The sequence below is a fragment of the Harmonia axyridis genome, chromosome 1, assembly GCF_914767665.1.
Source record: "Harmonia axyridis chromosome 1, icHarAxyr1.1, whole genome shotgun sequence".
NCBI classification, from domain to species: domain Eukaryota; kingdom Metazoa; phylum Arthropoda; class Insecta; order Coleoptera; family Coccinellidae; genus Harmonia; species Harmonia axyridis.
Window position 1 is genome coordinate 39,499,373 of NC_059501.1, and position 23,074 is coordinate 39,522,446.

Genomic DNA, 23,074 nt, shown 5'->3' on the forward strand with positions numbered 1-23,074 from the left:
ATATCCCATATTATTACCCAATTTCGAATGGAACGAAAACTTGAAACGAAGCCAGCGTACTCTTCATTCAAGCGCTCGTTGGGATTTAAGTTGAAACGAGCGTAGTCGTATTGATTCCTGAATAAATTAAAATCAAATTTTGTCGAACGGCAGAGCGCTTTTATATGATTGTAAAAACCAAAACAATGCCGTTTTAGAATGTAAAGAAAAACATATACGCTATGGTGCTCGGAATGGGTCTATTGTTCTGTTGAACTTGCTTTTGCTTGGCTGTTCGAGCTTTTTACACGCAGCAATATGTATTAGCTGTGTTCAATTCGAACGAACTTTCATTTGTTGGGAGTATTTTGCATTGGATGATAAATTTTTCGAAAGTTACATATATTCTATAAATATCAGAAAATTGACAACATTGGGTCCCTTCCCTTTTATAATTTTCGAAATTGGAATTGTATTCCAAGACGAAAATGAACTAATTATATCATAAAGATATATTATTGTGAAGGGAAAGGACACAATGTGAATGTTGTCAATTTTTCGATATTTATATTGAATTACCTTCATCAGACTCAATTAACTTTTATATATTCTACACATTCTTAAAAAAATATATAAAAAAACACTGACATGCACCTCGTTCAGATTTGTAATTATGTAATTTTTCATGTCATATCTCATGTAGATCTTTGCTTCGATATAAGTACTTAATTCTGTATTTTAAACAAAGATCTGAACTCAACATCTTCTTGGCTGGGAAATGCCATGGAAACATAGAATGACCTGATATTTTAACACAATGCCATTTATCAATTTTTTGGGAAATATTTTCTTGATAATACGAAAAAGTATATAAAAACTGTGCCAAGAGTTGTGGAACAAATTTTCCTCGCCCTTCACATCTAAAAGGTAAACACTCCACAGTACGATATTGAACAAGTAGAACGTGAAATATTGAGATTTCGCTATTACCTACAAGTTTGCGCAGAGTAGATACAAAAGAGCTGAAATATTCATGTATCCACTTACATATTAGTCGACCTAAATATGTAACAATTTTCATCAACATTAAATAAGTCTCGGAATAAGTAGAATCAAGTTTGCGCATGCTCAACGAGCACCCGTCATTTAAAAAAGGGAACATCTACCTACCAAACTGAATACCCCTCGGAATACCCATACCTAATTTAGTATGTATAATCGGATGGAAATTGTTGAGTTAAGGCTTCGGTTAAGGCTGTTACAAGAATGTGCGGAACCACGGCCGGTCGGTCACAAACTGTCACAAAGGCACGAAACCTACTTGAAAGCAATAATAAAAGCATTCATGAAAGGTCTTTTCCTTTTTCAATATATGCCACTATATCTGCACCAAATCTCAAAATAGGGCCTTTTGCCTTCTTGCATCTTGGAATTTCTTCGACCCTTCCTTAATAAGCGAGAAAATTAAACGATAATTGAGCTAAATAATAGGGTGCAAAAAGTTTATGATTTATGTTATCATAGCCAATCACATCAACGGTTCATGCCATCATCATATCAACATATTTTGCTACCTTAAAATGAAGTTATATCGGAAAATGAATTATTTTTTTCTTAGTGTGCCTTCTCCATCAATGGAGGTAGTTAAATAGGCAATATGCGAGGCAATATGAAATTATTTGATGAAAAGTAAAAAGTTTTATCTGCTACCTGTTCGTTATTTTGTTTTTATTGCTTAGTTACAAATGTCATTAATGAGTACATTAATTGTGCCCTTGGGCACAATCTAAATACTTAATGACCCTTGGGCAATGTTACTTCCTATAGCTCGGTAAAATTCATAGTAGAGGAAAATGTAAACACAGAAATAATGTTTACATATCTAATTATGTTAGATTTTCTGCAGCGAATATGAATCCGTGCTTCATTTCCTGGTTATCAACTTTCTGTGAAGCAGAACCTGTAAGCATTCTTGAAACCGCATTTTTTGAAGACATACTGTCCTCAATATGAATTTGATCATACTTGCCCCAGCTTCTGCCAAAAAAGTTGTTCCACGCATACAATGATCGGTACATCTTTCAGGCTCCAACAAACAGTTTTGTACTTTTGTTTCTACTCAATTTGGTACTTTTTATCCTAAAAGTTTTGTGACCTGTTTTGTAAGTTTTTTACTGCCTTGTTGCTTTTTCGGAAATTTTACAATTTGTTTCCATTTCTGCAATGTTTACATTAGAGTTTCGACGGTTTCTTCATAACGATAGTTCGTCAATTTAAAATAAATTGGATTTTATAATATGGTATGAAAATCCTCTGGTATTAAAAGTTAAAATATCTTGATTTACAAACCTCCAGGTCAGAGACTTCGGGTTTACAAGTCGTCGCCCTCGAGGCATGAACATGAACGTCTACTTAATGCCTTTGATACATAAATAACTATACAGGGAGTTCCTAAACTGGAGGTACAAACGAAAATGTCAGATTATAATAATGAAGTTTATATTGCTTCGATCATTTCAAGAAGAAAAGTACTATGAACGCAAACGCTTTGTTCTCAATATACTGGGTGTTGAAGTTTGATTTTTTTTCGTATCACCTTTACTTCACAAGATATTCAACTTAAATTTGGCATAGATATTCCAATTTGAAATTTTCATCATATGATATGCTACTTTTGAATGTAAATCGATAAGGTTATATTTTTCTGGTCTGTTCAGTGTCTGCTTTTTTCCTCCAGATCTGTTTGTGGTGGACCACTGGTAGTTTAGAAAAATGTAAAAAGAATCTTTGGTCAAGTACTACACTTATTGGTTTTTTGAAGTTTTGTCGTATCTGCTACCGAAAAAATTCGAAAAATCCTCAGGAAAATGCAAATTATCAGAAAGATCCAGTTAGTATGCTATTATGAATACATTAATTATAAGTTTTGGTACCTACTTATTTAGTCAATCTGTAACGAAGATTACCTGGCTCATATTATAAACCTATATTCCGTTCTATGATTTTCAAGAGATGGAATTCATACGGAATGATTTATGCCTAAGCCGAATATCCATACAAAATTTAATCGGTCGAATTTTGCGCATGCTCAACGTGCACTCTATATCCGCAGAACCTGAAATTTATATGAAACCATCCATGACATGAACAGTTCAAGTTTCAAATAACGATGGAATGGAAGATGAAGCAAAATATCTGGGAATAATTCTAGATAAAAAAATGAACTTTGACAATCAGATAGAAGAAAACAGAAATAAAGGCAAGACAATTGCTGCTCAACCCAAAGAGTAAACTTTCCTCAGAAAACAAGCTGAAAATAATAAAAATTGTGCTAATGCCAAGCATTACTATGTAGGGGGAACCTGGTATAATACGAAAGACAAGAAAGATCCGTTGCAAAGTACACTAAATACAGTAATAAGAACAGCGGTTGGTGCCCCATGTTATATAAGCAACCAATAAATCTGAGAAGAATTGAAAATTGAAACTAGGGAGGAAATAGTAAACAAACAAATAAAGAAGACGATAGAGACGCATCAAAATAAGGAAGATAAGAGGAAATAGGTACCTCTTTCAAAGAATCAAATAGAAGAAAAAAAGTGACATGCAGAAGATAGAAAATTCTCCCAATTAGACAACAGTAGGAAATTGGAGAAATTAAAGTAGAGGCGTAGGGAATAAAATTTGAGTCCTTCGACTGGAATTTCATTCCCTTTCTTATCTTTTTTTTGTATAAGTACAGAAAAAAAACCTGATACTCAAACAGTTCACGATTCATAGAATAATTGAATACTAACCGGCTGACAAGAGATCGAAGTTCTAGACTTCTAGAGAATGGTCTGTAATTTTGCGACTAAAATTGTTTTTCATTTGAAAAGTGATTCTGAAGCGTCCGCAACCATCGGTAGCCTTGAAGCTTGAAAGCAATATTTGTATCGCCTCGCCGATGTGTCGGATGTCTCAAAAGTTATCATGGTCCATGCCGTTGACGTTAGCGTGAGAATAACACCGAATACAACAGCCAACGCGAATGCCGACAGTGCTGAAGCCGGGGATCGATTTTCACACAAAGACCTCGATCGTACGTTTTCAGCACGGCTAGTATTTTACACATCACGAGCTCACTGTGGCTTTGCGAAATTGGCGGCGTGATTTTCTTGAACATGCGGGACAACGTGGATTACGACTGTGCTTCTTGGTACTCAGAATTAATGACAAAATGCTGCAAATTTTAGATTTAGGTTTTTGTTTCTTCTTCTATCACAAAATGTCTCAACAATCGTATATTTATCTATACAGGGTACGAGACAGGGTAGCTTAAATCACAAAAAAGTTGTGTTATTTAGGGATTAGTGTGTTGGTGTTAACAGATCCAAAATATCTCCAATGGTTCCTGAGATATCTTGGAAAAACTGAAAATCGGGATTTTCTTTTTTTCTGTATAGGGTAAATGCACTGGTTAGCCGACCGGCACTGGTTCTCGACCATTCCGTGATTTGAGATAAAATAATAATAAAAATATATCATGTAGTGCAAAATATTTTCGCGGTACGTGTTCTCGACCATTCTACCCTTCCAAGATAGTTTGCATAGTAGTGGTATAGGTCAAAGTTTTCGCGCTAAAAATTAGTTTATAATCGTCTATCATAGAAAAGGGTTTTTTCTCGTCCTCTCTTAGAAAAGTGCTTTGTGATATATGACCAGAAAATAGTAATTACATATTTCCTATTTTAAATGAATTATGTGTGTATATTTTGTTCCATATCAACTATAAGATATATTTTCGAGTGTATTCCAATCAAAAAGCAAATAAATGTATATTTTTTGTTCAATATTCGGCGGTCGCGAACTGGTATTGGAAAATTTGTATCTTTTATTTTTCGACCAAAGTGGTCGAGAACCAATATGTTACTTCAATAATTGTTTATTTCAACAGATATATTTCTGTTGGATCATTTTCGTTTTTTTTTCGATACCCTGATTCATTTATATATCTACTTTTTGAATATTAGTTTGCGACCACCGAATTAACGTTGAAACACTTATTTCTACCCTTAATTTATTCGCGGTCGAGAACCAATTTGATTGTAATTAATTCTCGACCACTGGTGGTCGGTGTTTTCTATTTTATTTACTCATTAGTTTTTTAATAGATATTAAGAGCAAAATAACCAAATAATGTTGTATGAGTTGCTATTTTGAAATATTCGTAGAAAGTGGAAACTTTTGCAAAATAATTTTTTTTTACGTTCCGAGTGTTTCTTACTTGATTACCTTATCTGAAACCCATCTGAGTGATAGGTAGTGATGTCGATGGTACGGTACGAAAGTAAGTGCTAATCACTCATCTCGTTCTAAATTTTTTTATAAAATTTTTAAGTGGAGCGGCCACTATTATTAGTGGTCGAAAACTAACACAAAAATGGTCGAGAACTCTGCGGCGTGGTCGAGAACCGAAGGTTATTGAGATTTTCTATATGTTTTCATATTTCAAAGGTTAAATGCGGAAAGAACGCTTAAAATTATATGACAAATCATTTAAAACTCGCCAAAGAATCGATGAACATCAACACCATTAAAATTTGATAAGTTTATGTGTGAAAAAGTCGTGCTTGAAATCGATGTTTCTGTTAACTTGTCGAGAACCAGTGCATTTACCCTAACTCATTTGTTTCTGGAGATAATTTTACAAAATTCGGTTCGTAGTCATTATCCGATATAGAGATTCTAATGGTGTCACCATTAGTGAAGAGTATCATCATCAGTTTTGCCAGTTCTATCGATATTTTACACTATTGAAATATTTTGAATTTTCTTATATCAAGTAATACAATTTATAATTCCCAATCTCCAAATTTGATAATATAGAATGAATAGTTGCCTTATAAGTGAAAGCCAACAACAGCTCAAACTATTGATCAATATTGTTTGTCCCGATTGTTCACAATGGGACAACGCTATAATATATTATTGGGGATTATTGAAGCAGATATAAATGACAAGGTGAGGTCTAAGGTTGAATCTGGTGTACATAATATTTTCACTTAATTTTCAAAACTCTGACAACTTGAGAAAAAAATTAATAAGAAGCGCAAAAACGCTAAGCAGAAACGATTCTTACGAAGCGTGTCAGGAAGTTGATGTAGCTGATTAGCTTAGAGGAGATACGACCCTTCAGAACCAATTTGATCTTTTGTTCTCAGCAATCATATACTGAAATGAAAGCAGAAGGAATGCAGTAAGTGGTTCATTTCAAAATTACTACATAGGTATTATAGTTTGTCAGGGGTGGTTATTGCTGTTATAGTGTGGTATAACAGCTATACTCCTGACAAATCATACAGGGTTTAACATTCTGTTCAATGTTTTTATATACACAACTCATACTGAAAACATAATGCGATACTCCCTCATTTAAAAATTCATGCATTTTTAACCTGATACTACCCTTACAACGTCTATAATTAATTATCCCCTCTAGGCCTGACAATCTATGTTACATTTAATTTAATTCATTTTTCCTATATACAACAGACTGAAATCAGAAAGCGGTAGGTACTCTTGAAATATAAATAAATGAATTTTCATCTTGAAACTAAGTACCCCTAATACCACTTCCTGGAGGCATAACAGAAGTTTCTTAAAAAGGAAAAAGATATTATTTGTTTGAATACCTTTTTTGAACGAACAATTTACGCGCAATTTCTTTGTTGAGAAGTGTATATTGCTTGAAACCGATTCCTGCCTTGAAATGAATCTGTGGATGACTTAGCACCATTTTCAATTGCTATCTTTCAAAACATGATAAATTGCAGTTCTGAATTTAATTTCTTACCTTCAAATTAGTTAGAAAAAACATCTACCTATGCAATATAGTGAAAAATGTTTAGGTGCACTATTTCCTTGAAACGCATTTTGAAAATTCAATTTTATTCTACAGCGAAAAAGTAATTTTTTCTAATGAAATGATAAATGAATATTTCGCGAATATATTTTTGAAATATGAGGAAATATACCTAACAGGGTACATCAAATTTCAATCGTATCCATTCTATTTATTTGTAAATATCAAACTGAAACATTTTGTTTCAGATTTGCTGCTCATTGGGTTGGAAATGGCAAATCAACTTTTGGTTTTTAATTTCCATTAAAAGACCATAAGACCATATTTTACGTCAGTAATTCCCATCAGGCTTACGTCATTCCAAAATTGCCTGAAATTATTGAACCTCTCATTATCCGAGCCATATGGGGTCTCTTTAGTGAAAGTAATGAAACCTTCTTGGGGATTATCAATCCCAATGCAATTTTTGAATGATATATGAATTCATATTTTCTGAATTATTACTTCTTGAATAAGTAGTTCATAAACGTCAAGACCATATGCTTCGTATCCCAGATAATAGAATTGATAGTAATTTATCTACTTGAATTTATCGTGTTTGTACTGTTCGCCCACTAATTATATTGATACATATCATAAACAAACGTACCAAGTATGTTGTTACTATGTATGATTGATTGCTATGGCGTACTTTTGATAAGTCGAATGGTTGGCCGATGCTATAATAATGTTTCTCTAATTCTGTGGTTATTCCGTTCATTCTTCCACTTCTTGTAGAACAAAATCGTGCGAGAATATATCAGAAACGCACAGTTTTCATGGTTATATTTTATTATTCTATGTTGGTTCTCTGAACTTTCCGCCACGGCTTTATCTGTCAATTCATCAATTTGCCTTAAAGAAATCAGTTCTGCCAACCAACATTTTTCAATACAAAAATCACTAAATTATATTTATGGAAATATTTCATTAATTTCAATGAAAATGCAATGAATTAGAGAAAATAATGTATAATACTCGTACAGAAGGCTCATTCTACCACTCGTTCATTCCAAAACTCGCCACTTCGTGGCTCGTTTTTGAATTTTGAACTCGTGGAAGAATATCAATGCCTTCTGCACTTGTATTATAAATAACTATTCTCTAATTCTGTGGTTATTCCGTTCATTCTTCCACGTCTTGTAGAACAAAATCGTGCGAGAATATATCAGAAACGCACAGTTTTCATGGTTATATTTTATTATTCTATGTTGGTACTCCGAACTTTCCGCCACGGCTTTATCTGTCAATTCATCAATTTGCCTTAAAGGAATCAGTTCTGCCAACCAACATTTTTCAATGCAAAAATCACTAAATTATATTTATGGAAATATTTCATTAATTTCAATGAAAATGCAATGAATTAGAGAAAATAATGTATAATACTCGTACAGAAGGCTCATTCTACCACTCGTTCATTCCAAAACTCGCCACTTCGTGGCTCGTTTTTGAATTCTGAACTCGTGGAAGAATACCAATGCCTTCTGCACTTGTATTATAAATAACTATTCTCTAATTCTGTGGTTATTCCGTTCATTCTTCCACATCTTGTAGAACAAAATCGTGCGAGAATATATCAGAAACGCACAGTTTTCATGGTTATATTTTATTATTATATGTTGGTACTCCGAACTTTCCACCACGGCTTTATCTGTCAATTCATCAATTTGCCTTAAAGAAATCAGTTCTGCCAACCAACATTTTTCAATGCAAATATCACTAAATGATATTTATGGAAATATTTCATAAATTTCAATAAAAATGCAATGAATTATAGAAAATAATGTATAATACTCGTACAGAAGGCTCATTCTAACACTCGTTCATTCAAAAACTCGCCACTTCGTGGCTCGTTTTTGAATTTTGAACTCGTGGAAGAATATCAATGCCTTCTGCACTTGTATTATAAATAACTATTCCACATCTAGAGAAGGTAGTGGGGGTTCGATTTCAACATTTCAGACCATCCTGAACAAATTGCTTCCTGTAGATCTGCCTGTTGGTCTGTGTGTCCGCACATCCTTTGATTTCTTCAATTCTCATTCGATCTTGATGAAATTTGGTATGAGTACCTAATGTGTTTGGGCCGAAGATGGTATAGTATATCCGAAGTCACTTGGAGGAAGCCAAAATATTTGGATTATACAACGGTTGTCCAAGTTTCCAGAAATTCCTTTGGAGCCAGTGAATTTTTTGCCTAACAATGCTTTCAAATAAACCCCGGTATTTAGCGGATTGCGGATTCTACTTCGAAGTGACATCTGGCCAAGCGTTTTTATGGACTAATTCAAGTGACTTTGGATAAACTATACCATACTAAATTAAGCTTTCCCAGATGATGGAAATGCCTTGAACATGCTCAAATGTGAAATCCCTGTTATTTCCATATTTTGCGGTTTATTGCGACATGTCCATTTGTCTAATAGCGTATTCGACTGGTTGCACCAGTTCGAATTAATTCGAGCTGATTATGTCATTTAGCTCTACAAAAATTCGAATTTATTCGCACTGGTGCTGCCAGTCGAATATGCTATAAGTCTAATTTCATATCTTTGGTTAATAAGTTTTTTTTTGAACGTCTTTAATAGTCTGATGCTTTTACTATACCTAATTAATTATGCTTTATTAAGTATTTTATCAATGGTAGATAGGTACTCTTCAATAAAACCAATAAGGGCCTGTTGGTAAATTAGTTTTTTTCAAACGTATAAAAACGTCATATTTTGACTGACAGGATCATCGAAAAGTTCTACTTTTCCTCCTCTGGATGGAAAAGTGTTGCCTAGCAATGATCAACGGTTTCTGAAAAGCTTATCAACGTACAATTCAGCTGTCAATTCTATGGTCAAGCGTCATTTGGGTTGCTGAAAGTAAGGTTAATTCCTTTTATTTGAACATTCAGCCAGTTAACACAGTGGTCAAATATTACACGTAAATTGTACGTCAAGCGTCATTTTGGGTTAGTTAATTTTACACTTTACATTTTTGAAAACCAAATGGATTTGACATCGCTGTTAAGTTGAATGTTTTATTAGTTGAACAAAGATCTGATCAGTTGTTCAGAAACCGGGGTTTAGTCTATCAATATTGATATAACCGTAACCAGGCAAATTTTCCATTGATCAATAAATTATAACGATCGTTAATATAAATCTTATTTAAAGTTGAATCTCCAGATTTTTATGAATTTCAAAACGTTTGAAAAAAATAACATATTTTATTCGGAGGAGAAGTCACTTTTTATGGCTCGCCTACGCTCACTACTTTCAGCGAGCAAATACAGGCTCGCCATGAAATGTGACACTTCTCCTTATGAAATAATATACTTTGGATAATTCAACTTTGAAATATAATTCGGATCGATAAAGCACCTTCCGCCCTAATTATATTCAAGCATAATCTTTCCAATAATCAGAAAATCTGTAATGATGAACCATCACAACAATGGTTGAAAAAGTTTAGCATGAATTCAATTATTTCTGGTTTTATTGATCGGAATATCTTATGCATTGTTCTTCCACCGTCTGTTTATAAAGAGCGAAGTGATGCTATTGAAAATAGCTGCGTTGGTTATTTGCTCTATTGAGCAATTCAGTCATATTTATTCTTGGCTTTTATTCATAATGAATCGAGGTGAACGTTCTCCATGTAAATAATTCAATCTGCCGATTTCATTATCATTACTATCGCAGGTTGATTTGCATGAGAAAATGAATGAATGCATTAACATATCATTTGTTCTCCGTGCCTTAGGAGCATGTAAATTTTCATTATGAAATTGGAACTAGACGGTCGATTTGGCTCGAATATTACACTGTTGCTTGTCCTCGGGTGAAACACGTAGATAAATGATGATATACTATCCGTTTGACATTTCTCAAACTGGTTTGAAGGAGTCTCTTATTTGTCTTTCTATTGATTTTTGGTTCCTTGGGTGGATCACTCACTATGCCACCCACTTTGGTACCTGTTATATTCGACCAGAAGATTCCTTTTTAAAGTTGGATCTTTCTTCTCAAGTGGGTATCTGTTTTCTTCAGAATAAAAGGAACTTGTGGTTGATTTATGTTTTAGACAGTTCCTGTGTATTTTACCAAATCAAAATATGCTTTTACTACATTAATTTATGAGTCGATATTTTACAATTGAAAAATGAGTGATCTTTAGATCGGAAATGCATATTTTGATTCATTGAGAAGTTATATTTTCGAAACTCGCTAATTCTAGTCATTAACGAATTAGACCAGCCCATTCAGACTTCAAACTTATATAAATACTCCTCTAGTTCTTTGTTTTTTCGAATTTTTATTGTCTGTCGAATTTGTGATACCTCAGAAAACTGTTCTACTAACATTTTTCAATGCAAAAATCACTGAACAATATTGATGGGAATACATATTCCATCAATTTCAATGACAATTTCAGGGATTCAGAGAAAATAATATATAATGATAGCATGATATTTGATGTCAAACAGAAAATTTTTTAATTTCGGAAAAAGTACCTCCCTTATAATTTTTTAATTTTTTAGCGATATTTGTCTGCTTACTATTTGGAATTGTTGTTTGATATGTATTTCAGGCTGGTATAATTAATTTGTACTTTAACTCAGATTCCAAACCGTATATTCGTCGTGAAATTGCAGACATTATCTCAGTACAGTTATTGACAAGTGACAGAATATAGAATTGTCTGATTCCGTGTTCCCACCAAGGAAGGTTTGGGCTCGGGTTTGGGCCATAGAGTAATGAAAAGATAGAGGAAGTATAAGCAATTTTAAGTGTTCCCAACATGCCTAGACGATTGCGATATATTTTCAAATTAATATTTTTATTATATTTATATGTAAGTAAATTATTTTGAATTAAATATATTTATTTAAGTTATTTCCGCTTAAATATGACCATAAGAATATTTGGCATTTGATATTTTCCCTAATTGTCGAATTTATAGTATGAAGTAAGTTTGAAGGCGTTATTATTGCGATCCTTCTGTCATGGGTTGTTTCAAGTAGTTTGAAAGTTTTCTGATATATTTAGGTATTTACTTTATATTTATATTTGGAGCTAATATGAAATTTCATTTACTATGGGACATAAAAAGTGTGTTCCTTATGGAGAAAACCGCGAATTATTATAATTATTATAAGTTTATTGACCAAAAATACATTTTCCAGAGTACATTTCCTTACACCAAAAATATTTAAGTACAATTCAATCTAAATATACAAAGGCAGATCAATAAACTATTCTTTACCTCCTTATGTCAAATTTGATAGTTCATGTTGGGGACAAAATTCGCTCACTGAAAATTACGTATCCTTTCTCTATGATTATTACTCTGAGGGTTGGACCAACCCTTCAGAAAGAATATTAACATTGTCAATGAAAAATAGTTAAATGTCGATCTTTTGTTCAACATTAGGAACATATCATAGAAACATGTTTTGTCGCAAATTCCAAGAACGATGGCAGCATCGTCAGTCATCGAGAAGATTATTTTCGGCGTAGGTTTCTCGTCCCACTCAGCAATGGTACATTGGAATTCATCAACTAACGTGTATAGGTCAACAAGCTAAAATGATTTAGTGTTTTAATGGAGATGAGATTTTTATGCTTAAGTCGTCATCGAGGGGTCTACCATTTCGGAATTTTGTTGTATAAAATGTTGGAGTTGATGGTGAATTGCACTAGTTTAGATAGACTTACTTGGAATTAAGCGGCATTATGAAGTAATTGAATAGACAAGAATCTAATGAAGAATGCTGTAATTTAAAACAGTCAAATTTTCGAAGAAAACTCAACAAAAATCAGGAAACTTACCCAACATTTAAATCAAAATTCAAAATTCCCTGACCGTCTGAGCAAATAGAATAGAAATAGAAATGGAATAATGTAACGATGAAGATCTTTCTGAAGACACCTTCAAACTCTCAAATTTTTCAGGTTTAAAATTAACAAATTATTAAGGTTCTGTATGACAAAAACATGATGGATATACTCGAACTGCTAGACTCACCTCGTGAAAAAACACGTTAGAAAAATGGAAAATAAATAAATGAATAATAACTTTATTTCAAGGAATCCTCACGATAACACAGATCAAATGAAATAGACGTCACAAAAAAATATAACTAAGTACAAGAGTTTAGTAGCTTCATAGTATTCGCTCAGCGAATATGGCTCAATATTTATAAGAGAGTTTTTTTTTTTTGTGAACACATTCAGGTTACAAGAAATTCTTAAATTACTAGGAAGTGCATTGAACAATTTTATGCACATGTAAGATGGATGTTTTTCCGTCACTGATAATCTGTGAATTGGATAGTGTAGATTTTCTGATCTGGTTTTATAATTATGATGAGTTGTATGTACTTCAAACACTTCTCTATGTTTGAAAAAAATACTAAACACTCAAATATATATAAAGCGTACAGAGTTAAAATACCGTTCTTTTTGAACACCCCTCTACAAGACTCTCTAAATGACATATGATACATAATCCTAACAATTTTTTTTTGAATATTGAAAGAGTTCTTGAGAAAAATGACAATTTTTGTGTGGCCCAAAAATTTGGACATTCAGAACGAGATAGATATTTTCTTTATTTACGGCCCTATCAATATTGAAGGAGTAGATCGTTTTCAAATAACAAGATTGGACATGAATTATATTTTAATGATTAAAAAAATCACTAAAATCGAAATTGAAATTTTTAATTATTACCATTTTTTTAATAGTATATTTTAAATCAAGTAGCAAAATGGGCTCCTTTTCTAACACGAATGCGAAATTCGAAAACGAGCGATGAAGGAGCGAGTTTTGGAACGCATGAGTGTTGGAATTGCCTTCTGCTACGAGTATTGGAGGATATTTTCTCTATTTCAGTTGAGTTTTGCGAAATATTGTCGAAATTCAATGGAAAATTCAGATTATACATCCTAGTGACTTTTGTATTGTGTCTTGGCAGTTGGTGTTACTGTTACGAAAAGTGACAGATTACGAAATTTGAATTTGAATCGTACGTTTCGAATATTGAAATGATTTATAATTACGCATTTAATTCGTGAATTGTCTGACGAAATCGATTTAACAACACCAGAATTCAGAGAAATTGCGAATAATGTCGCAAATCTTTTCACTTAATGCAAATTATATTATATCGACAATTGACGTGTGTTGAAATTCGATGAACTCATTACAGCATTGGTTTTAGTACTGTAATGAACTCATTACGATACTAAAATAGAGAAAGAATTGAACGGAATTGGGGTGAATTTAACGTGGGAGGGACTGAATGGAATTGTGGCGAACTGAACGGAATTTTTGTGAATTTAGTGAGTAAGTACTTAATCAGTACAGAAAACTGCTAGTTAGATAAACCCCTCGGTCGTGACTTCTCGGCCCTCACGAAATCTTTCATGGCTTGTAAAAATTTCCAAACGGCTTCATTCGAACGAAATCGATCTGAGAGCTTGACGTCATCTGGAACACGACAAGCCGAAGTTGGAAAATGACGGCAGTCTGGAAATCTGAATCCGTCTTTTACGGTCGTGTTTTCCATTTTATAGGCCCGCACTAAGGTCATTACGAGACCCCGCCGTTTCCACAATTACCCGGCATACGTGACCTACATGCATTTTATAGCGCGGTTGACAACAGCACCGGCTCTCTTTATATCCACCGAGCGGAGCCGAGATACCGACCGAATGAATTATGGCCTATTCGTTCTGAATACGTCACGAAAATGTGCGAATTCGGTATTAATTTAGTTTTGTGGTTCCCCTAGAACGACGGTATTCGCTGTTCGTTTAATCTGATGATTACGAAGGGGAGGGTTTACTCTATTTTCGGTATATTCTCATGAAATTCCTAATAATATGAAATATTTATGTGAGTTATAACTTTTATCTACTCCTATTGAATTATATATTCATTATTCAACTGCTTTTGAGCAATTAATAGTATCTATTAACAAACATCGTGAGTTATAATAACTCACTACTATAACTCACTCTAATAAATCGGAAAATATGGATCTATGCTTCTATACTTCTCTGCTTCTATTCGATTGGTCGAAAGGGAACATTCCATTATCGTTATTAAGGGAAGGAATGTCCGAGGGAATGTCACTTTGATAATTTTGACGTTTTTATTTTAAGTTGATATCTAATTATTGTGAATGTTTTGCTGAAAACGATTAATTCAGATAGTGAAGATGAAATATTATATAGGTATACATTTCCAAAAGACAAAGAGCTAATGTTACCATACAGAATTACTTGCCCGAAAAAAGTATAAAGGAGTTTGTAGCAGTAAGGTCATTAAGTCGTCGTTTACAGGGAATGTTTTTTGGTATATTTAATGCATTTTTATAGGTAACTATTAAGGGTTTTCAATATAGTTCTATGTCTGTACTCTGTACTGGATTCGAGCTAGCCGAAGCTAGCTTGAATGTGATTGGTGACACTAAGTTTCCATCTCTCTTGTAGTCGGGATCGAGCACATATGTTTATTTCCCGTTCCTTCTGTCTATATTCTAAGTCTGTATTTTTTTTCTTAGTATTTATTGATATAGTCGTAGATAAAGTATAGTATTCAACTTGCGGTAATGGTCATAACTCACTTGATGAATTACAGCACTCGCCTGCGGCTCGTGCTGCAAACTTCATCTGCGTGAGTTATGACCTACATTACCGCTCATTGAATAATATACTATTACATTCCAAAAAATTAAAAAAACATCCAACTGACAAAGGCGTAGAAATGAGGGAAGGGTGTACTGGGGGTAATCTCTATTAATCCTCAGGAAAATCCAAATTATTTTAAAGAACCAGTTCGTAAGCTGTGATGAATATTCAATTATAGGTTTTGGTACTGCCAAACTCGAAGATAAATAAAAATTCGATCAGCTGGCATCACAAAAAAGTAGGACTACTAGAAAACCATGTATCTCGAAAACAAAGCGTTTGTGGACCCAAGATATAGAACTTTTTTATCCATGGAATCTGTCATTTTCTCCAATTTAGGAACACCCTTTATAAGGTCAAAATAATCGAATCGGTAATCAAAAATTGATATTATTTCGAGTTATTTAGTTCGAACTTCGTTATCAAAGCTGTTTTTCTCACATTACAGGTATAAGTAAATGGTATCAAAAATTTTCTTTCGATTACTTCCCCCAAGAATAAAAAGATTTCAACCTTGCCTACTGAAAAGACCACGCATTGCATCAAAGGGAAATTGGCTTTCGGTGAATTTACTCTAATTTTCAATGTTGTAGAACTCGTGATGTTGATCAAATGCGAAATCTAGTTCATTGCTTCAAAAAAATTACTTTTCTTAAATTTCAAATGGCCATTTTGAAAAAACTATTTCTGTCATTAGCGAAATCCGCGATTGTTTTTGCTATTCAGATACAGTGTGTACTTAAAGTAAGGAATAATTTTATTATGTAGAAAAAAAAAGCTTTTCGAACAAATCCGCGGACACGTGAATTGTAATTTCAAGATGCGCATCCTTTGATGTTTTAGTCGCATTGTGACGTCATTAATGTTTCAGTTATGACATTGACATTTTTTTTGATTTGCAACCGCTATTTTTGACAGTGCTATTTCAAATGTTTTGTCATATTATTATAAATAATAATAATAACCGTCTTTATAAGGCGAAAGTTCAGCTTGGTATACAATGAATGTAATTTATTTCACAGTCGATTGAAGAAACTAATTGATCGAAGGTTCAAACTAAAGTCCTTCCTGAGCCCGACAGTATGCAAGAGAGTCAATAAATTCTCGCGTTGGGCCTAAGTGACAGTTTGTTGAGTACTATTGTTGAATTCATTTGTAATCCTAGTTCTCAATTCTTCGATATTAAAATCATTATAACATTGATTCTGTCGAAAATTTCCTTACGTAACATAATAAAAATTTTGATGTGCTGTGTGGAAGAAATGCTCTTTTAAATGGCACTAAAATCACGGTTGCAATTTGGAAAAAATGTCAATGACGTCATAGCCGAAACATACCTGACGTAATCAATTCGACTTGAACGTCTAAAGATGCGCATCTTGAAATAAAAGTTGAGGTGACCGAGAAATTGTCCGAAAAGATTTGATTTAGATAATGTCATCTACAAACTGTATGTAATTCATAATACATACATCAAATGATTGCTGTGTATATTCCCTTGGAAAAAACCATGAGTAAGAAAAAACAATTTTAAATAAAAAACTGGAGGATTAACACTAAAAACGGTTTTTAAATAATCTAAAATCAAATATTTTATGATGTAGGTGCTTATTATATTCAGTGACAATAAATTGATATTCAGAGAAGACTACAAATTGATATTCTTTGTCTCATGATATTGAAAAGTCAATAAATGCGCTTTGTAAATGTTATTTCGATAAATTTCAATCAAACGTTTTTGTTTCTTACTTCAATCGTCTACCATAAACCTGAGCATAAACCCATTAATACTTCTTGAATTATGAACACTATAATTACATTTAGTAACGAAATTACTCTTTGTTCATAGTTTTCACTTAAGTTGTCCTTAATGACTGGTTAAGTTTTATTTTTATTTCATCACAATGTATTCTGTGGTGCCTCCCATCTCTCCATAAACACGATAACTTTCGAATGAAAAATACGCTAGAGGTCTGAAAATGCCGTCTACGTTGGTAATACACTCGGTAATACAGCTAATTATTTTATTTTGAAAAACTCAAAAAATAAGTTTCGATACGATCAAACTGGAACTGATTGAATATCAATAAAAGAAAAGCATGAAGACAATACGTTTCACAATTTTCAATAAAAATATGAAGTAAAAAATCTTATTGACAGCATGTTTCGGGTTTCATTTCATTCTCAAAACCTTGTCAAGTGTCTTATTTCTTTTTTTTTTTTGATATTGAAATGTTGTTTCACCAATTGATAAGCGGGGAATAAATTTCGAAACTTATTAAGTTGCTGAGATGAAACAAAACGAAGGATTATGCCAAATTTCATCAGGATGGTTGCACTAGAAGTCTTTTTTAAAATTTTGATTTGTATCTCGTAAATTTGCCGCTACATCCTGTTGAACTTTTGTATTAAACCTAATTAAGGCAAAAAAAAAATGTACGAACCTGCAAAAGCTCCTGATTTGGCGCCAGTAATTTTCTGGAATATTTCACATTTTCATTTATCTTCGATGATGATATGAGCTGAATAATTGATGAAGAATTTTTTTGTTTCAGATATCACACGGATAGCAGAGAGTGAGTAAAGTGTTGGAACATATTCAATATATCCATATTTAATCAGGTATTTCCTCGAGTTATTCGAGCGCTATAATACTGCTCTTGTGCAGTTCCGGATTCTTGGCGGTGTTCATTACATCCGCCGGAAATCGTTTCGTATTTCCGGATGTTTGCGGGTTGCCAAGACCCGTCACTTATCATTATTCCAAAGTAACAACCCGCAGCCATTAACTGTGAGCGGCTTTTAAGAAATGGGGTTGTCGATAATGTCTCGGTTGTGGTGACTCACCCCTTTGTTGGGAGTCTATGATGAAATCCGTCCGTACTCCGAACAGTTAATTCTTCTGTGATATAATGTATCATTTAACGATATTGTTATTTACCTATCATTTTTTTTGCATCATTTACAATGAGTGCTAATTCAAGGTTAACGACATGTATCGAGAAATGCCTTTTGATTGAATTTTTAGTTTGATATTGATCTGTTTTATGTTCATTAATTTCAATTGTTATGGTCAGAATACTGATAATAAGAATGGGGTACTTAGATATCTGAAATTTATTAATTGAAAATTGAATTAATTAAAATTTTTTCCTCGAACGATTCTATAGGTTTGTGTTTGGAGATAATGAACGAAAAGTATTTTTTTGCGATGTGAAATCGTCTAACGAATAGGTACCGTCAGAAAAGTTGAATGATACGTCTACTGTAATCAACTGTTATCGAATGAGCATACAATTATTTTTTTACGTTCATGTAACAAAAGATGTTTCATTTAGGTTTAATTTGAAACTAAATTTTTCAATGATGAATCGGTACTATCATTTTACATTGATAAAGTCAGGAATAATTCAACTGGAACTTCTAAGTTTTTTAGAATCATTTCACATAATCTAACATTGTTTACATTGTAACATAGTAGTGGAATGACATCAGATGAGTGCAAAATACAGTGTGTACTATTTATAGGACACTACAGGGATATCGAAAACCGTTAGAAATACAGGGTGGCTTAAATTACAAGAAAGTTGCGTTATTTAGGGATTAGTGTATTGGTGTTCTTCTTCTTCTTTAGCAGCCTTGGTGTTAACAGATCCAAAATATCTCCAATGATTCCTGAAATATCTCGAAAAAACTGAAAATCGATTTTTTTCTGTATAACTCATTTGTTTTTGGAGATAACTTCACGAAATTCGGTTTCTAGCCATTATCCAATAAAGAGATTCTAGTGATGTCATCAGATTATGTTTTCCATTGTTTCAGAGACGCGATAGTCAATTTTATTTATGGACCCCATATCGGTTCACTTCATGAGGTGATGAAGAAAAAAATTACGAATTCAACAGTGTATCACACTCTATAAAATATCGAGTCTTGCTAGGCAAATTTGAACTTCATTTTTATTTTCTTGTTTGAGTAGTAGGCTGGTGCCAGAATTGTCAAATAAGTTGTTATGTGAAAATCGTCACTTAATTTTTGTAAAAACCTATATCCTGTTTGATGAGTAACGTCTTATTAATTACATAATCGTGCTGATACCAATACTCTACATAGCGTACAACTGACAATTTTTGTAGAAATTGTTCTAAATAATTTGAAAAACTCAAGTGATGGTTTCACATAACAACATAACAAAGTGACAAGTTATTTGACAATTCTGAGACCAGCCTACTACTTGAACAAAAAAATAAAGTTCAAATTTGCGTAGCTAGACTCGATTTTTTTGTAGAGTGTGATACATTGTTGAATTCGTAATTTTTTTCTTTATCACCTTATAAAGAGAACCAATATGGCGTCCATAAGAAAAAAATATTGACTATCCCATCTCTGAAACAACGGAAAACAGAAAAAATCTGACGACATCATTAGAATATTGGGTAATGGCTACAAACCTAATTTCGTGAAATTATCTCCAGAAACAAAAGAGTTGTACAGAATAAAAGAAAATCTCGATTTTTAGTTTTTTCGAGATATCTCGAGAGATATTTTGGATCTGTTAACACCAACACATTAATCCCTAAATAACGCAACTTTTTTATAAATTAAGCCACCCTGTATTTCTAACGGTTTTCGATATCCCTGTAGTGCCCCTCTGAATAGTTCTAACCCTGTATTTCACCAAGGTCGGTTTTTTACATGCGAATATAGTAATTTCCGTAACAAGGGTTTTTTTGGACGAATAGACAAAATCTCGCTTATGCTCACCCTGGAAGTCTGTGAGTCCAGAAAAACCATTTTCGGGCGTGTTGCGTACAATATTTTTTCGGCAACCGTGTAGAATAACAAATCAATGAGACGACACATTTCTTTTATATACATTTTAATTCTTATTTAAATTAAACAGAACAGAGAATACCACATATTAGCAGAAACATTCTAATTCTTGCTATGGTAATGATCAACTGCATTTATTGAAAATATACCTACCAAGATTTTTATATTCACAATGACACATACGACGTGATTCTTTTCCGGCCTAGTCCGGGAAGTACGTACTTTCCGGACTAGGCTGGGAAATACTACTTTCTCGGAGAAAAAGCTTCCGGGAAGTGAGCACTTCCCGCACGGTTGCCGAAAAAATAAATTTATTCCTCTTGCGCAGGTTTTATTCATAGAGAAAAGCTGCACTGTAGGAATACATTTATTTATTCGTAGGTGGAAAAACCAGCCCCTAATATATGTACTAATAATTTTTACATGAACGTGAACCTACATTGAAAGGCAATGCTAGTTGATAAAATGAGTTAAGTTTGGAAGATACAAGCTGCACTCCTATAAAATTACTTGGTGCAAGAATGAACACCCCAAGATACTCTTCAGAGTCAAATTAATCTCCAGGAGATTTGACATTCATTGGCTTCCCCGCTGTCCTGATTCGACGCCTACATATATACTTGTAGGCTTTCCTTAAATCTGAAGTTAACGTTAGTAAACATTCTTTCCTGGCCCAGTTAGAATAATACTTGTCAAGCCGTAATAAGGAAGTATCGTAGTGTATTTTCATAATTAATGAAATATTTTTTCGCCAAACGGCTTTTTTCCCCTTTAACTCTTTTGAGATACCTTGTATAAAAATATTTTCTCTGATCCTATGCTATTTTAATGTTTCTGGCTCGCTAGCCGAAAAGCATGGAAAGTATTTCCACGCCTAAAAAATTGTGAACACGAGGTCGAGCGACTTCACCCTGTCAATTCTTAACGAGGGGGGTCTTTGTCAGAACGTCGTTCGGGTGGATAACGACCTCCGGAAAAGGAGGAGAGAGAAACGGGTGGATTGAGCGAAGGGTCCTTTGTGAGCGGAAGAGACCTCGACTTGTTCTGTTGATGTTTTATTTATGGGAATCGTTAGAGCACAGCGGACAGAGTTGCCGATTTTGTGTAGTTATTCACTGAACTCTTTCAATGTTGTCTCGCCTGCTTTAGTTATTTTTAGATGTACATGGTGGGCAAATTTCGATGTTTTAGCACTGCAACTTTTAAACCAGAAGAGATAGACAAAATCTGATACCCCATTCTCGGTCTCTACCATACGATGTTATATATTTTTGAAATCAGGAAAAATTAAGCTTCCAAAATATGGCACAAAAATGTAGTGATCCCATTTGAAAAACATTACTCTGGGTCATAGCTTCGTAATTGCAAACCCTTTCGAAAAGACGAGCACGCCACTGGATTCTATGTAAAAAAAGTTCCTGTATAATATTTTAATTTCAGAGCTCTATCATCAGTATTAACGGAGATATAAATGTTTTTAGATATCGCCATTTTTCCAATTTTCGCTTATAACTCGAAAACAAAAGAAGGTGGCCAAAAATGAATACTACCCTTGTTAGTTTCTTAGAAAAAGACCTAGAATGGGGTATGAGATCTCCTTTTTTTGAAAATTTTGAAAAGTTGTAGTGCTAAAACATCGAAATTTCCCACCCTGTACAACGATAGCAACTAAGTAAAAAAAAATTATACACGACTTCTTACTTATCAACGAATGAAATTCGAATTCCATTACTCAACGGCAACAACTGATAATTTGAATGCAAACTGAAAATGACGTTTTAAATTTGTTAACAAGTAGGTTTCATGAACGTGAGTAAATTTAAACGGAAGAAAGATAACTAAATAATTTCGACAAGTCGAAAGTCTACCATCATAGATAAAACGATACTTAATCGCATATGTTTACCACCATTTATCCCTTTTTTCCATATTTCAATATTACTTGTAATCTATTTTTTCTTTAATTTGGCAACATTGCTTTCTAGAATTTATCTTTCGTCTTCTCTAGAATACAAATAAATCAATATTCAATAATATATATTGTGTGTTTGTTCTTCAGTGTGGGAAAAATGTGTATGTCAATTGGATTTCTTTCGGAAAGAGATGTTGTTAATTTTATTCATTTATTCATCAGAATAACGAGACAGAGAGGAATTCCAGTTGATGGTCGCCAACCTCCGTTGAGGAGACGGCACTTAAAGAAGAAGATTCATCAGAATCATATTTTTTGTTCATATTTATACTACTTCGAAACGGTTTGAGGACATAATTACCATGTATCTTATTCAGAGTACAATAGGGTATTAGCTGATGTATATTTATTCATAACAAGGGCTACTGCAGACATTAGGGGCATCGGTTCAGAGGAGATATAAGGTCTGAAACTGAATGAGTGAATGGATATCTCCTTCGGATATTGCTTTCAGGGTATAGTTTCGACAATATAAAAAATATGTTACTAATATATAACACGATTGTATAATGTTCAATTTCTGAAAGTTCGCTGGAAATAATTATTGAAAAATTTCGGACACCCACTCAAAAAATGTAATTTACGTGTTAGGTAAAAACATAATTCGATATCATGATCAAAAATAGCAATTCCAAGAGTCAAATTTTTTTATTATACTCCCGCAAATATTGTACGATAATTATGGCATAGTGAATCTGAAACATTTTAAAATTATACT

General features: G+C 33.2%; 1 protein-coding gene across 2 annotated transcripts in view; it reads left to right on the top strand.

Annotated features, from left to right (window-relative positions):
* LOC123671364 (zinc finger protein 609) overlaps positions 1-23,074 on the top strand; it is a 141,672-nt gene that overhangs the window by 4,693 nt on the left and 113,905 nt on the right. For both annotated transcript variants that reach the window (XM_045605155.1, XM_045605153.1), the window contains exon 2: positions 18,107-18,127. The gene's annotated coding sequence lies outside the window, so the exon portion shown is untranslated. The remainder of the gene's footprint in view (positions 1-18,106; positions 18,128-23,074) is intronic.